This window comes from Triturus cristatus, chromosome 9, assembly GCF_964204655.1.
Source record: "Triturus cristatus chromosome 9, aTriCri1.1, whole genome shotgun sequence".
NCBI classification, from domain to species: domain Eukaryota; kingdom Metazoa; phylum Chordata; class Amphibia; order Caudata; family Salamandridae; genus Triturus; species Triturus cristatus.
This window is the reverse complement of record NC_140592.1, coordinates 293,806,911-293,822,212: the sequence shown is the minus strand read 5'-3', so window position 1 is coordinate 293,822,212 and position 15,302 is coordinate 293,806,911. Positions and strand designations below refer to the sequence as shown.

The 15,302-nt window shown below is 43.6% G+C and overlaps 1 protein-coding gene across 3 annotated transcripts in view; it reads left to right on the top strand.

Annotated features, from left to right (window-relative positions):
- LRFN1 (leucine rich repeat and fibronectin type III domain containing 1) overlaps positions 1–15,302 on the top strand; it is a 708,919-nt gene that overhangs the window by 432,173 nt on the left and 261,444 nt on the right. The gene's annotated exons all lie outside the window — the stretch shown is intronic.

Sequence of the window (15,302 nt, the reverse complement as noted above, 5' to 3'; positions counted from 1 at the left end):
ATATCAAAGAGGAGCTACTCACACAGATGGCTAATTACTTCAAAGAAAACGTGGGGTCGGTGGACTCGGTGCAGACCATATGGGGAGCCTTTAAAGCAGTAATGAAGGGGCAGGCCTTGGCATTAAAAGTGGGATACATAAAAAAAGACAGCAACAGATCGCACAACTAGAATGTGAACTCCAGCCTGACGCTCAAACATTCGGAATATCGGATCTTGGTGAGGGAACATATGAAAACCAAACTCCTCCACACCCAACATAAGCTCTATGAACTAGGGGATAGAGCGGGTAAATTACTGGCATGGTTGGAGAAGAGGGCACAGGGCGAAACATGGGTGCCCAAGCTGACTCTCAAAGATGGGACGCAGGTCTCAAACCCAAAAGATATAGCTGACCCATTCGCTGTCCACCTGGAACATATTTACACCCCCTTCACCACATACACAGCAGAAGACTCCCACCAGCTAATATTACATAGTAATCTGCCGACACTCTCCGAAGCCGACAGAGACGCTCTAGACGAGGTACTGACAGATGATGAAATCCAAAAGGCCATAAACAATATCCAGTCAGGAAAAGTGATGGGGTCCAATGGAATACCCATAACATTTTTGAAAACGGTAGCCTCCCAGGCTGCGCCTCACTTGTGAGCTATGTATGATGAAAGTTATGAGAGGGGGATTCTGCTGGATGACCAGTGACTAGCATCGATAGTCGTTATCCGTAAGCCGGGAAAACCCGCCGACGACTGCGGCTCTTATCGGCCAATTTCTTTAATTACCTGGCCATACGCTTGGTCTCGGTCATTCTATCACTGGTCCATCCAGACCAATCTGGCTTCATGCCAGGGAGAAATACGGCACTAAATATCCGGCGCCTTCATAACGTGCTCGCGCGTCGGGAGTTTATAGAGGAAGACGCATCCCTCGATGCCTCAATGGTGTTCGATTCTATTGAATGTCTATAGCTATTTGAAGTCCTGAAACGCCTGGGATTTGGCCCAAAATTTCTGGGCTGGGAATGTATACAGGCCTCCGGGGCCAAGTGCGAGTAAATAACCACACGTCTCGAATTTTCTCACTAAAAAGGGGCACGCAGCAGGGTTGTCTCCTGTCCCCCCTAATCTTCTCACTGATGTTGGAACCACTAGCCTCTTGTGTGAGAAGGGATGTCCTGCTGAGAGGGCTGAAATGGGCAGAAGGGCATGATGACCGCATATCATTATATGCTGATGATATCCTGTTATATCTCGCCTCCCCATGTAAGTCTCTACATTGTGTTTTAAACATATTCACCAACTTTGGGAAATACTCGGGTTATGCGATTAACTGGAGTAAGTCGGTGCTATTTGTCCTTCGGGGCCCGGTTCCCTGGCTCCCCACAGGATGCAAGGTAGAGGTGGCCATTGAGGGCTTTCGTTACCTGGGAGTCTTCATAACTCCGGACCCCCAACTCTTCTATGAACGTAACCTAGCCGCTTCCTTAGACAGGCTGCGCAACAATGTTAAACACTGGTGTTCCTTGCCCCTCTCTATAGTGGGCAGCGCTGCTCTATTTAAGATGTTGGCCCTTCCACGTTTCCTCTATATATTGCAGAACTGTCCCAATAGGGTCCCAGATGCTTATTTCGCAGGGGTGGAGAGTGAGGTCAGGACGTTACTTTGGCACGGTTGATCCCCGTGTATAGCAATGAGCAAGTTAACCAAGGGGTGGTATGACGGGGGTATTGCCCTCCCTGACATTAGACTTTACTATTGGGCATCGCAGTTAATGGTGGTAAACCACTGCATATATGGCTCCCCTATGGATCCGGCCCATCTGCTGGACAGATATTAAATGGGTAGAGAGTGGTATATGGGGGCGCTGTACTCGAAGGCCCGGAAAGTATCTCTGCCCCACAGCACACACTGATGCTATTTGGCACCAAGCGAACACCCGTTTAGGCTGGTCGAATGTACTGACCAAAGCCACACCACTGTGGTCTACCCAACGACTTGGACTACTGTGTCATCAGCCTGGGTTTGATAAGTGGGACACCATCGGAATCTCCACAATTGGGGACTTTGTGAGGAAGGGCACAATCCTTAAATTTGGGGAATTAAGAGAGAAATACGATATGGTTCCAGGGGAGATATTTAGGTACCTACTGATTCGACATGCCCTTACCACAGCTCTTTCTGACATGAGCGACATACCAGAGTCATCCCCCTTGGAGGATCGGCTGCTAGATGGGCCATTGTTCAATAAAGCCATGGCACTCATGTATGAAAAACTGTGCAACAACCTACCAGACACAAACTCCGAGGAAAATGGCAGATAGATCTTGGGCCCATTGACGATGAAGACTGACAGGCAGCACTGATGTCCCCGAGGGAGGCGGCCATCACCCTTCGTTTCTGACTAATCCAACTTAAGATCCTACATAGATCTTATCTCACCTGGGTAACACTGGTGAAGATAGACTCGAGACCTGATGCGCTCTGCTTATGTGGCTGCCATCAAGCCGTCACCTTTTACCATACAATTTGGGACTGTCCAGTTGTACGACCCATATGGGAGGGGGCCACGAGACACATCTAAAATGCACTCGGGAAGGGACTCACCCCTACACCATGACTGGGCCATCTCAATATGTGGGAACAGACTGACCTCACAGAGCTGGAACAGCAACTAAACACACTAGGTTACACCTTAGTCAAGCGTGAGATTGCGAAAAAGTGGGAAGTGGCGGATAGGCCTTCTCATCGAATGTAGGAAAAGGAGGTCGACAAATGTATGATAGCTGAGAAGGAGGTATTTAAATCGAGAGGGTGTCCGAAGAAGTGGGACAGAAAATGGGGCAAATGGAATGTATATAGAGGCGACCTATGTGTTTCCCCATTGGTGGAAAATGGAATTGCAGCGCGCTGGAGGGCGGCTTTAGAGATACTGTGACAGCACCTGGTTTATTCTCCCTAATCGTTCAATGTACTGTATAACTTGCCGAAATGTTGATCAAGTACTGTATGTGACTTTTAACTCTGTGAAATTAATAAAAAATATATTTAAAAACAAAATAAAATAATGTTGAGAACATCTACAGGACCTTCCTCCACACCGAGATCAGGAAAGGCCCCCCGTGACCCCGCGATACTCCTACACTCTCTGTCTTCCCAGTGCTCTCTCAAGAAGGGATGTGCACAATCTCTAATAAAGTTAAATCAGGATCCCCTGCAGACCCTCTCAAACCGGATCAGTTAAAAAAATTCTTACCTCAGCTTCTTTCCTCTTTTTGCAAACTTATCAACCTATCTATGTCCTCTGCGGAAGTCCCCATGGCCTGGAAACATGCCATGGTGGTCCCTCTACTTAAAAAACCGACGCTGGATGCCTCAAAACCAGAGAATTTTCACCCTATTTCTCTCCTCTGTTGGTATCTAAGATCGCTGAAGCTTACATCAACTCTATTCTCAAGAGGTTCATCGAAGACAGCAATCTGCTTGACCCTTCCCAGAATGACTTTCGCCCACGTCACAGCAGTGAAACAGCCCTCCTGTCTTTAACAGAACATCCAAGGGGTGCGCTAGATGTTGGTCGCACCTCAGCTCTGATCCGATTGGATTTAATCGCCGTGTTTGACACAGTGTCCCACCAGAACCTGCTGCAGCGCTTGGAGGATATTGGTATTCGATGCCCTGCCCCCGGTTGGAGAGAACCTTCCAAGTGTCTGTCATCCCCTTCTTCTCCCAAGTGCATGCTGTCCACCAAGAGGTTCCTCAGGGCTCGGCTCTGAGCCCAACCCTATTTAACATCTACATTCAACCCCTAGCAGCAGTAGCCAGCAGCAGAGGACTAACTGTGGTATCCTATGCGGATGATACTCAGTTGGTTGTAGCACTATCAGAGGACTCTGCACAGGATGTGCTTAAGTTTAAGGAAGATCTAACAGCTATCGCAGACTGCATGACTGCCAACTGCCTCCAACTTAATGCTAGTAAATCTGTGATCTTGTTGGTGGGTAAAGATACTCATCTGTGGAGCGAGCATTGGTGGCCATCCACTCTGGGTCTCCCGCCTCCACCAAAACAGACTGTCAAAAATCTGGGAGTATGGGTGGACTCTGCTCTTACTTTTCAGGCCCAAACTAAAGCGGTAGCCAGGGTCTGCTTTGGGCTCCTACGTGGGCTTAAACCTCTGTTGGGATTCTTCGATCCCACCATCCGTCAGGTGATCATCCAGGCCACAATACTATCCAGGCTGGACTATGCCAGCTCCCTATACCTTAGGGCCAACAGAGCTGAGATTCTTCACCTACAAAGGGCACTAAATGCTGTGGTCCGGACGCTCCTCGGATGGCCGAGAACCTGTCCCACTACCGATTCCCACCACTGATTCTAACGTATCCAGTTTAAAACTTTCTGTATCGCCCATAGAATTTTGAATCTCCAATCCCCCGATATTGTTTCTAATTTCCTCACGCCCTACATACCCACCCGCCAGCTGCACTCTAAGGGCCAGCACCTGGCGGTTGCTCCCTTGGTAAAGAGAGTACGGGCTGGCGGGCACCGCTTTTGGGTTCTCGCTCTGAAGCTCTGGAACTCCCTTCCTGTGAGTATCAGAAGTATCCAAAACCATGCGCTATTCCGTAAAGCCATTAAAAATGATCTCTTTCCCGCATAATTGTTTCTTCTGCACGTCACTCGTGTTGCCTATCACAGTTGCATTTTAGCGCTGGGACGCCCATTTGCTCGGGCAGCTGTGTGCTCTATAAAATCTATAACATAAGATAACATATAGACAGAAAAAGAGAAAGAGAGAGAAGGAGTGAAAAAGAGAAAGAAAGATATGTAACTGTATATTAGAACATTGGAATGTTGAGCTCTCCATTGAAGACAATAGAGTGCTCTGGGCTTCTAATGGCTGGTAGAAGCCAAGGAGCATCAACATTCCAATGTTTGTTCACAGCTGTTGCTGTGAACAAAGACCTCAAGGAGCCCAAGGGGATTTCAACCTCCTCAGGCTCTGTGAGAACTTCGTTTTACAATTTAGAATATTCTACCCTCTAGAAGCGGAATGTGGTAATAGCCTTAGAGCCCTCCATAGCTGGCTCTACATGCCATTAAAGGCCTGCTCCGCTGGAGGGGGCCTTTAATAGCCGGTGGTGCCCTCTACGGTGGGCTCTAAGGCTATATTATCGTCTAATAATGTCATTTGGTGACATTTTCACGAAGAGGTTTGAACCCACAGATGGCTTTGTTGTACTGTAGTTGCAATACATGTTACCAGTTAAGTATGTTTTATGTATAATTTATTTAAGTGCAGATAGCCTAAAAAAAAATCCAAAAAGGACAATGTTTTTTTCAAACAGTAAGCCTACTCCTGGATCAAACTGGTGCTCAGTGGGTTTGCTCAGAAGATGTAGTTTTTGTTCAAACATGTTGCTGTGTTTAGTAGCACGTTTGTTTGTACAAGTGTTAGCAGCTGCTCTCTACAGTATTCACATACCACTGGGCTTTGATTGCAATCACATGCTCACGTCGTGTTTACCATTCATGGAAAGAATGTTGATTAGGCAGAGATGAAACTGAGCTGCAAATGAGGATGAGGAATCCATAATTCACAAAATGATTTAGTTTCAATGAATTATAGCACATTATTCACGTGCATGAATCATCCCAATGAAATATGGCTTTGAAACGACTGCTTTTAGTGCAATTAAGGAGATAAATGTGTCGCATATCTAGCATACATAATGAACTCAGAAAACCCGAGTAATGCACTCATACCTACTCGTCCCATAGGTTGTAATCAGCAATTCACACAAGTATGGTGTCATAAATCACGGGGAATAATTCATTGGTGTGACATCCACCCCATACAATGTGAGTTTTGCACCCACTGCTTTTGTGCAATAGCAACATCTCTTTTATAGGTAGTTCAGGTTATAAGCAGGGTCACATAATCAGTAATCCGAACAATAATCAGCAGATTTCAACAAAACTCTTCTCTCAAACAATACAAAGAACATTTTCCACTCTGGATAGTTTTAAGAAAACAATAATCTCAGGTAAAGTATAGACAATATCCACACAAGCAAATAATGTGGAGAAAGATTGTTAAAAGGTTTACAATGCATTAATAAAGGGCCAATATGAATAACAAAATATAATTTACTTACAATAATTCATGATTGAAGCAAAATGTATATGGCGTTGAATGCAAAGGATTCCCAAAAAGGGTGCAAACGGCAACATATGCAATAAAACAGTGGCGGCTCCTCGGGGGAGTGCTGCGGGGCGGTGAGGCAGGGCGGAGGAGGGGCAGGGTGGGGGGCAGTAAACTCCGGCATACGGCCAACCGGAGTTAAGTAGATAAATAAATAAAACGAATTACAGTGCGCGCGCTGCAACGCAAATGGCGTTGCAGGGCGCGCAATGTAATTCGTTTTATTTATTTAGTGTTTCTTGTGCAGGGCAGGTTTGATGTTTAGACTATATGGGGCAGATTTATGAGCCCCTTGCGCCACTTTTGCGTCACTTTTCCCATGTTAAAAGTGACACAAAAGTGGCGCAAGGGGCTCATAAATCTGCCCCTATGTGTTTACAACCCTCTACAGCGTTGTGGCTAGCTGTTGATTTACCTAGCTAAGATTTGGCTAAGAACTCACACTTCCCCTTAAAAGTTAAATTATTAAACAAACAGATCTCTTACAAACAACCTGCATGTATTTCAGTGTCTTTCTCTTGTCCACAAGTGAACTTCTATGTGCTATAAGGAGGATGTTTAATTAAACTTGAGCTCACTCCTCTTTCTATGGGCATTGATGAACCAACATTGCCTATGGCCATCTTTCCCTTCTAGATAACATGAGCCTTAGGGCTCAGTGTTCCAGTACCGGAAGCGCCCTGAGTCTGCACTACTAAAATTACATTTATGGTGATTTTTCCTAACAGGAAGCTCCTAGAACCTTGTGATTTTCTTAGTTGATCCTCATTTGAATATTCCATTATTCAATAATGTAAATAAAGACATTTCTTTCTAATGTATGGTTCTGGTTTTAGATATGCCTGTATTAAGTGTTATTTCATTGTGGTATAATATCTGAGCTCATAACTCATATCCATCTCCTAGATTAGGCCAATCTCACTACTCCAGGAGTCAAGACACACTCTGTAACTGTTTACTTTTTTTGAGCTGGACAGGGGTAGCCTGAGCCAAGATGCACACTTGAGAACGCCCCAGTATCTACTGACTGTACAAAGAAAAATACTGATAGTGGCAAAGTGAAAATGTTGCTGTTTGCAACCTTTCTGCATTAAGGAAGGTCATGAATTACATGGTGGGGTTTATTCCAGTGCTTTATTTGTAGAAAAATAAGTGCCAGGGCTCTCGTCAAAAGGCCACCACAGCTTGCTCCACACATTGCCCCTGCCATGCTGTCAATGATAGTAACAACACAACTACTAACTATTACACTTCGGACTATTCCCGGTCCCCAAAGCAATAAGAAGGGCTTGGGCAGCAGGAAATAGTCATTTTTAATGTAAATTGGATTAGTAATTAACTGTTGTTCTGGTCCTCTTTATATTATCCAGACAGCACCACCTTTTGGCAGACTGTTACAAGTGCCGGTGTTGACAATGAATTGCTGGTGCTGAGCACTGGAAACCACCGGCTAAAATTAAGCACTGGTTTATTATCATGCAAACGGTTCAAGCACCAAAGGTTGAGAGATGCAGACTGATACTGTTTTTATAAAACATCACATTTACTGCATTGAGTCCCAGCAAGCCATCTATTGTGGTCTCATGTGTGGAAAGAACATGGTGAATGGTATGGATCTCTGGTGAAGGGAAAACTAATTTGTGTCAGAAAGCCTATATTGGTCCAGGCCTGGATAAAAAGCACCATGTTCCAGCGAGAGAGAACACCTGCCCTACAGTAAACTTAAGCATAGTACCTGGAGTTTAGAATCAGTTTTTTTGACGAGAGGGTTCTGTAGGTAACTTTACTGTGTTCAGGTTTTGGAACTCTGGGAACCTACAATCTGGGAAAAGGTCCTTCAAGAACATGCATTTTGGTCACTATTAGCTATTACACTACCGGTGAGAAAGCCCTAAACGATCCTCTGCTGTGATAATTCAATACAACTCATCTGGTGAATATGAAGTTTATAGAGTAATATGTTGTAAAAGTAGACATCTGTTGGATAATAACCTGTAATTTGTTCAGGTTTAAATAAAGCTGTGACTCGTAAGAAGAGAGAATGCGCTCTCCTATGGACACCTGTGTTGGGTTTATGGACCCATAAAACCTCTTTTCTGTTCAGATCTTTTAGAAAGCTTGGGTCAGGTGATAGAATGATAAAGAGGCACATATATTTTGTGTAGAGGCCTGGAGAGCCATGATCCTGGTTTGATCATTTTAGGATGGTGCTGTGTGCAGCAGGAATACTGATCAACACTACCTCTCAAAACGTGTATTGAAAATAGCAATGAATGACAGCTATAGTGTGACCATTATAGGGCGATCCTCTACCAGCTAGAGACACACCGTAGCTGGAGACCCCCCCATAAATGAATGCAATTCATAGCTGGATATACTCCATTCACTAGAAACACTCCATAGCAGTAGACACTCTATACCAGCAGACACTCCATATCTTGTGTTTGCTGACTCCATATCTTGAGACATAGATGGAGACAGTTAATTGCTGCGGAAGACCATTTCTGGGGACACTCCATAACTATAGATATGCCATAGCTGCAGAAACTATATATGGAGACAGTCTGACACCCCATAACTGGATTTTTCACATGGCTGGAAGCACTCCCTGCCTGGGAACAGTCCATAACTTCCGTCCATAGCTGCAGACACCCCATACGTGTGGACTTCACATAGCCAGAGATATCACTTGGCTGGAGACTGACACCTCATAGCTGAAGATCAGTCTGTAGCTCAAGGCCCATCGTAGCAGGATACACTTGATCCAGCAGACACCCCATAATCGGAGACAGTCCGCACCACGAGGCACCCTATAGCTGAAGCCAGTCCATAGCTGAAGACATCCTATACCTTTAGACACAAATTGTTGGAGGAACGTCATAGCTGAAGACACCCCACTACCTCCAGCACGGCACTGCTAGAAGTACTCCATAGCTAGGGACTCCTCACCGGTGCAAGTTTATCATAGCTGGAGGGAGTCCATAGGAGGAGACTCACCATGAATGTAGACATTCCGTAATTTGAATCAGTCCCCAGCTGGAGACCCTCCATAGATGCAAGCTCATCTGAGTGCAAGAATTGGACAGATAATGGATCACCGGAGAAATCTCTGCATAAGAAGTAAATCTCTTACTTGCCCTATACGTTACTTTCCTCCCAATATTTAATAATTACACATAAATCACTACAAACCGTAACCAGAAAACTGATTATCCACATAATGATGCATAAGTGCTTTTATTTCTTTATTTATTTAATATCACTTATCTCGTCGTCTGTCGACTTCATCCACCCCCCACCTCACCCCACCCCGCCTCGCCACACTTTCCTGTGCAAGCCGCTACTGGGGGTTTGCATTGTTCCCGTGCTCTGAAATTATGCAAAATAGTGCCTGCATAACAGAAGTTTTGTCTGGGCCTAGTCTGTACCGTAGCATCTGTCTTGTGAAACAAATCTAGTGGTCCCCTTCTGAGTGTTCTGTAGAGTTAGGTGCAAAATACACCTGAAAAAATACCATTAGGACACGGTATTGGATGACTGGTGTGCCCAATTTCAAATGTTGCACAATGGAATAGGGAATAACTTCTGAATACAGCCTTCATAATTAGTTTTTTGCGCGTGGTATTTAAACTTACTGCACTGTTTTGTCAATTTGCCATTGATTTCACAGGCGCAGAACCAAATACATTAGAAGAAATGGTGAAGCAAACAAACTGTACATTCTCTGCAAAGAATTAGAAAATGCGAGAAAAGGTACTTTTACCCTTTTAGAATGAGCCTGGTGTGCCAAGAATAAACTTCTAGGAAAAACAGCAAAGGCTTCGTGCTGAGCATTGTGTGCTTTCTCGTAAATTCTCAGAACTCTGTTTCTTGATAAACAATCTAATATGCTCAGCGATAAGCAGGCAGGAATGGCTCGAGCCTGAATTGGGCTGAGTGACTTCCCATGGCTCAGTCTTTGATGTTATTTTAGCGAGCCAAATTATAGCCTGGCAAAGCATGCCTGGCACTGGCACATTCCCTCCCAATAAAGTTTTTACAATACAAAAACTTCTTATTACCTTTTTGCTTCAACTTTTAATACATGTGATTCAATGCACTACTAAGTTAAAGAATATAGGATGAAGAAACAACTTTCTTCAGCTAGAATGTGGCCAAACGGCTAGGGCGGTCAACCTCGGAGCTGGGGAACCAGGCTTGAGTTTTGGCAGGGGCGCTGAACATTCTGTGATTCTGGGCAAATCACTTAATCTCCCCGTGCCTAACAAAAATGAGTACGTCCATCTGTAACGTCACTGGTGCTCATGTAAAGTGCTCTGATACCTTCGGGTCTAGTTTGTGGTATATAAAACTCCACACAAAAAAACTGAAAGGTTTTTTATTATATTTTGATCAAACTTTGTTTCAAGATTTGCATGCCAAATCAGTGTTTGCTTGAGCCCTTTTACCCTGATTAGACCCTTGACTCGGATATTGATGATTTTCTCTATACATTTGCTGGCTTGCACATCTCTACTGGAAATAGCAATGGTGAAATATGAAAGGTATGAAGCACTATACAAGTACAACTGCAGTACAATCCACTCAGCACTTGAATTTCAAGGAGAGGGGGCTCGTAAATCCAAAGGGATGGAGCACCCAAGAACTGTCAAAAAAGAAAAGTTCCCTTTGGATGGGATACAAATTAATCCACTTGCACTTCTATCAAATCTCTCTTTCATACATACTCTGATGGCTAAGAATTTAGGCACTTATAAATCACCTATCAGTTTTGATAAAAAATATATTCCTCAATTTAATTCAATAAAAAGACAAATACATATTATACACCAATTACAAAAACCATAATTCAGTCATTAAAAACAATTCAAAAAGGAGAATATACAGAGACAGTAAACTAGCAAGCGGCTAATAGAGTGGTGTTAAATTTGGGCGAGAGTCAGCATTAAGCTAGAGACAGGAAATTTATATCCATGTTCTATGCTGTCTACATGTCTGGCCTAATTAACACATGAAAGACATAGTTTATTGTCTCTGTATATTCTCCTTTTTTAATTGTTTTTAATGAATGAATTATGGTTTTTGTAATTGGTGTATAATATGTATTTGTCTTTTTATTGAATTAAATTGAGGAATATATTTTTTATCAAAACTAATAGGTGATTTATAAGGGCCTAAATTCTTAGCCATCAGAGTATGTAGGAAAGAGAGATTTGATAGAAGTGCGAGTGGATTAATTTGTATCCCATCCAAGGGAACTTTTTTTTTTTTACCAATCCACTCAGTGCCAGGATACCCTCCCGGGTGATAGTGTGCTTTACAGATCGGAACAACAACATAGCATGTCCAATTGTCTGGCTGCCACGCCCCTGGCATGCAGCATGGAAATGATCTATTTTAGTTGATATGCAACACTTTGTGAGATCCACCACAGGGAAGGGTATGATATCCAGTAGCCCATCTGGCTGTGGATGTAACTTCCTTAATACAATTAGTTTGCATGAAAGAGTTCGCGGAACCTGAGCCAGGAGCGCTTGTTCAGGTGTCGAAGAACAGCCGCTGTAGAGCAGGAGGCTGATAATGTATGTGTACATTGCTGCTAAGTGGCAATGCTGATTTGGCTATTGGTCTGTTTGCGATACTGACGCTGTATGCGAAGGTGCCTCCTTCATTTGGGCAAGTGATTGAAGATGGTGGGCACTGGCACTCATTTATGGACATATGGACATATTTAGACGTTGACACAGAAAAGATAAAGAAATTCAGAAGATGGAGACAGGGTTGAAAACAGTGACAAAGGGAGGTAGCGTGGATCAAAAAGAACTTCCAAGAGTAAGATAAACAAACAGGAAGTGTAGAAGAAAGAGGTGTGAGGTGGAATCAAGTCTAGGCAACCTTTGAATTTAGAAATCCAGCATTCAGCAATTCTAGTTGTGGGCTCCTAAGAAAAACTTATGGACAATGGTACTTACTTTTGTCACAGATGAGCAATGATTTGCTTTTTTTTGCTCTATGTCCCACCATTTTATACCATAAATTACTTAAATTGTAAGGGACAATAAGGAAGGAATTTCATATACCAGCAATATAGCTTGGAGAATTTAGAAAAATAAGCAATTTTAAGAGAAAGCAATCACTAGATTAAGAAAGTCTCCTTTAAAATAAGGTTTGTAGTAAAGGATAGAGTATGTGTTATTAAATCTGCATGAGTAGGCTATGTTTGTACGTATTGGGATTTATACACCTAGTTGATGACCATTATAGGGTCAGGTGGCCGTTCTAAGGCAAAACAAGATCATGTGATCAAGATCACCATAATCCCAGTTTTGCTTCAGTGCTGCCAGTTTAATCTGGTACTGCAAGTGATGCAGGAATTCCAGGTAATTTCTCAACTCCCCAAGATATTTCATCAGAAAATAGCTGCAAACATTTTCGAGTGCGAACGGGCCCACACATTCAGAATTGCCATGGCAATCAGGGGCAGCACGGCCCAATCTCGGCGTCATTCTCCATGTGAGAATAAACTTGTAATCACTCACAAATGTCCAATTCCCCAAATCACCCCTACCACTGGTATCAGTAATTCCAGGAGCCGGGATAAAGATACAATATTCCTACTAACTCATAATGAAACCCAAAGTGGAGATTTACTTCTGTGAACTACACCATTGCCTTGCAGGTTACAAATTAATTTCACATATTTATGATTTTTAGGCGCAAGGGGATTTGTTGATTTTCCCAGAATGAGACGATTTTCAGTGAAATGCAGAGACTGGAATTCATCTGAGATCCCCAGGTTCTAAAGTTGGCATCTTAGCCAATGGACCTCATTTATGAGTGTTTGCCTCTGTGTGTGGGCTTGATTGATAGTTCAGAGGTGTCTGAAAATCCTCTGATTTTCTAAGTCCTGAGCAGAACCCCCTGGAGGAATTTCCTCCACCACACCCCACTAATGTTGGGACACATTGCAATGGCAGATTCTCCTTCAAATTCACCATAACCACCTGAAAGCAGAAGATGCTCTATTCCCACCCAACTCTGAATCAGACATTTAAGCCTTGGTGGTTCTGCAGCCAAACAGCTGGTGTAGTGGAGACTGTGTTTAATTTGTAAAAGAATAAGTGCCGGGGCCCAAGGCAGCGCTCTTGAAGGTCAGGGTGATAAATATCAAGGCTATGTAGTCTTGATGAGTCCTCATGCCTCTTTCATCCACTACCAGACACTCTCTATATCTTTATCTCACTCCTATAGGTTACTTTTCTTCTCTGGTTCCTCGCTTTGTCACTGTTTTTCCGTCTTTCTCTTCCTCCTTCTTCTCCTTTATGTTTTTCTCTCTCTCTTGCTCTAGGTCATAGTCTGTTGAGGAAAAAATAAATGCCAGTCCCCAGAAACGAGTGCAGGTGGGCCCCACCGGCAACCACTGGCTTAAGTTAATCTCTGAGCAGAGACACCACCTCCAACACAGTAATGTCATTTTGATTCGGCCTCTATTACAGCAGGGATTTTTCTGCCTCAACATCTGTTGCCTGCATGTTGTGAGCCGCTTCATGGCAACAGTCACACCAGCCAATGATACCACGATAAAACTACTATCACGTATGTGAGATCTGGAAACGGTCCATCAAAGTGGGGATCCATTTCCAGGACTCAAAAGCAAATGTAGCTCACACACTGGAAGTTTTCTGCCCAGGACTGCTATCGCTCAGACAACCATGCTGTGGATGCAGGACCCTTATGCCATTTCCATCAGTGCCAGATTTACTGACATTTTTATCCTGAGGGTAGGTCGTATTGGACACACATCAAACTGCTGACCTGTTTGTCTTTACTTGTCTCTTATACATGTGCATAATGTGTGCGTTTGGTTCAAAGCTTTCGTCTCTTTCTGTCTGTGGCTTTGTTATGTGTTTGTTTGCGTATTTTTCTGATTGTATGCTTCTGTATGTTGGTGTGTTTGTTGCACTGTAAGAATATGTTTGAATACCTATGGGCACGTGCGCATGCTTTTCTCTTCAGTGGATAAGTGGTTCTGTGTGGGACCGTTTATACATGTAGACATCATTGTGTCCATTGTCGATGTTTCTGCCAGTATTTTGCTTGCTTCAGTGCCACGTGACAGTATTTTGTGGCATCTGACAGCTGGGCTTGGCTCCAAGGTGTGCATAACAATTTTTGGGGGCCCATACAGACATACTTTGGTATCCTTTGTCCAGAACAACTTTGAATTTTATTTCATGTTCTCTGCTATTTCGGGCATGCAAGATATCAAATAATATTGAATTAAATGGTAAATTATAAGAATCACGGTGACCTAAAAAACACTAAATATGTCTTGGCTGAGGGACCCTTTAGATGACACTGGGTAAAGTGAGTCAGGAGTAGAGGTAGCCAGACAAAGGCAAACAGGTTGAGATAGAGCAATGGTGTGATGTAGAGAGACAAATCTCTTCCCTGGTCCCCCTTGAACAGCAGGGACCCTGGGCAGTCAGACACTTTTCCCATATCTTAAAATAACTCTGAGCCTCTTGGACCTGGTGCTACCTGTGAAGTTGGTGCTTTAATGGTTATCCGTTCACCGTTAAGATGCTGGTGCATTCATGAACGCTGGCGTGAGCATGGCCAATGTCAGCTGTACCTTGCGGGTGCTGCTTTAAGGCTGTCACAGTGCTGAATCTTACCTGTCCAGTAGAGTCTGTCAATTGCCTCGTCACCCAATGGCTTCCTGTTGGGGCTCTTGAATAAAGAATAGATTGAATTCCCTGTTGGTGTTCATTCATTTTCACAGTGGAACTCTGTCAGTGACATGGATGACGGATGGGAGGGGTCATAGCATCTAGAGGAAATGTATCAGACCAGGGTACCACATCATAGCTGCCCAGGTTTCTGAATCCTTATGTGTGACATTTCCATGGTTTCAGTGTACTTATGAGTGACATTCAATGACCAAATGAGTGGCACTTGGAGTGACACTTTCTCTTGAGTAAAACCAATCCATGAAGTACATTGGAAGAGATCAATATCAGAAACTGTCCCTTTTGAGGAATGAGAAGCTCTAAAAAGATCTTGCTGCAAAACACCTAAATTGGAAGGTCACTAAT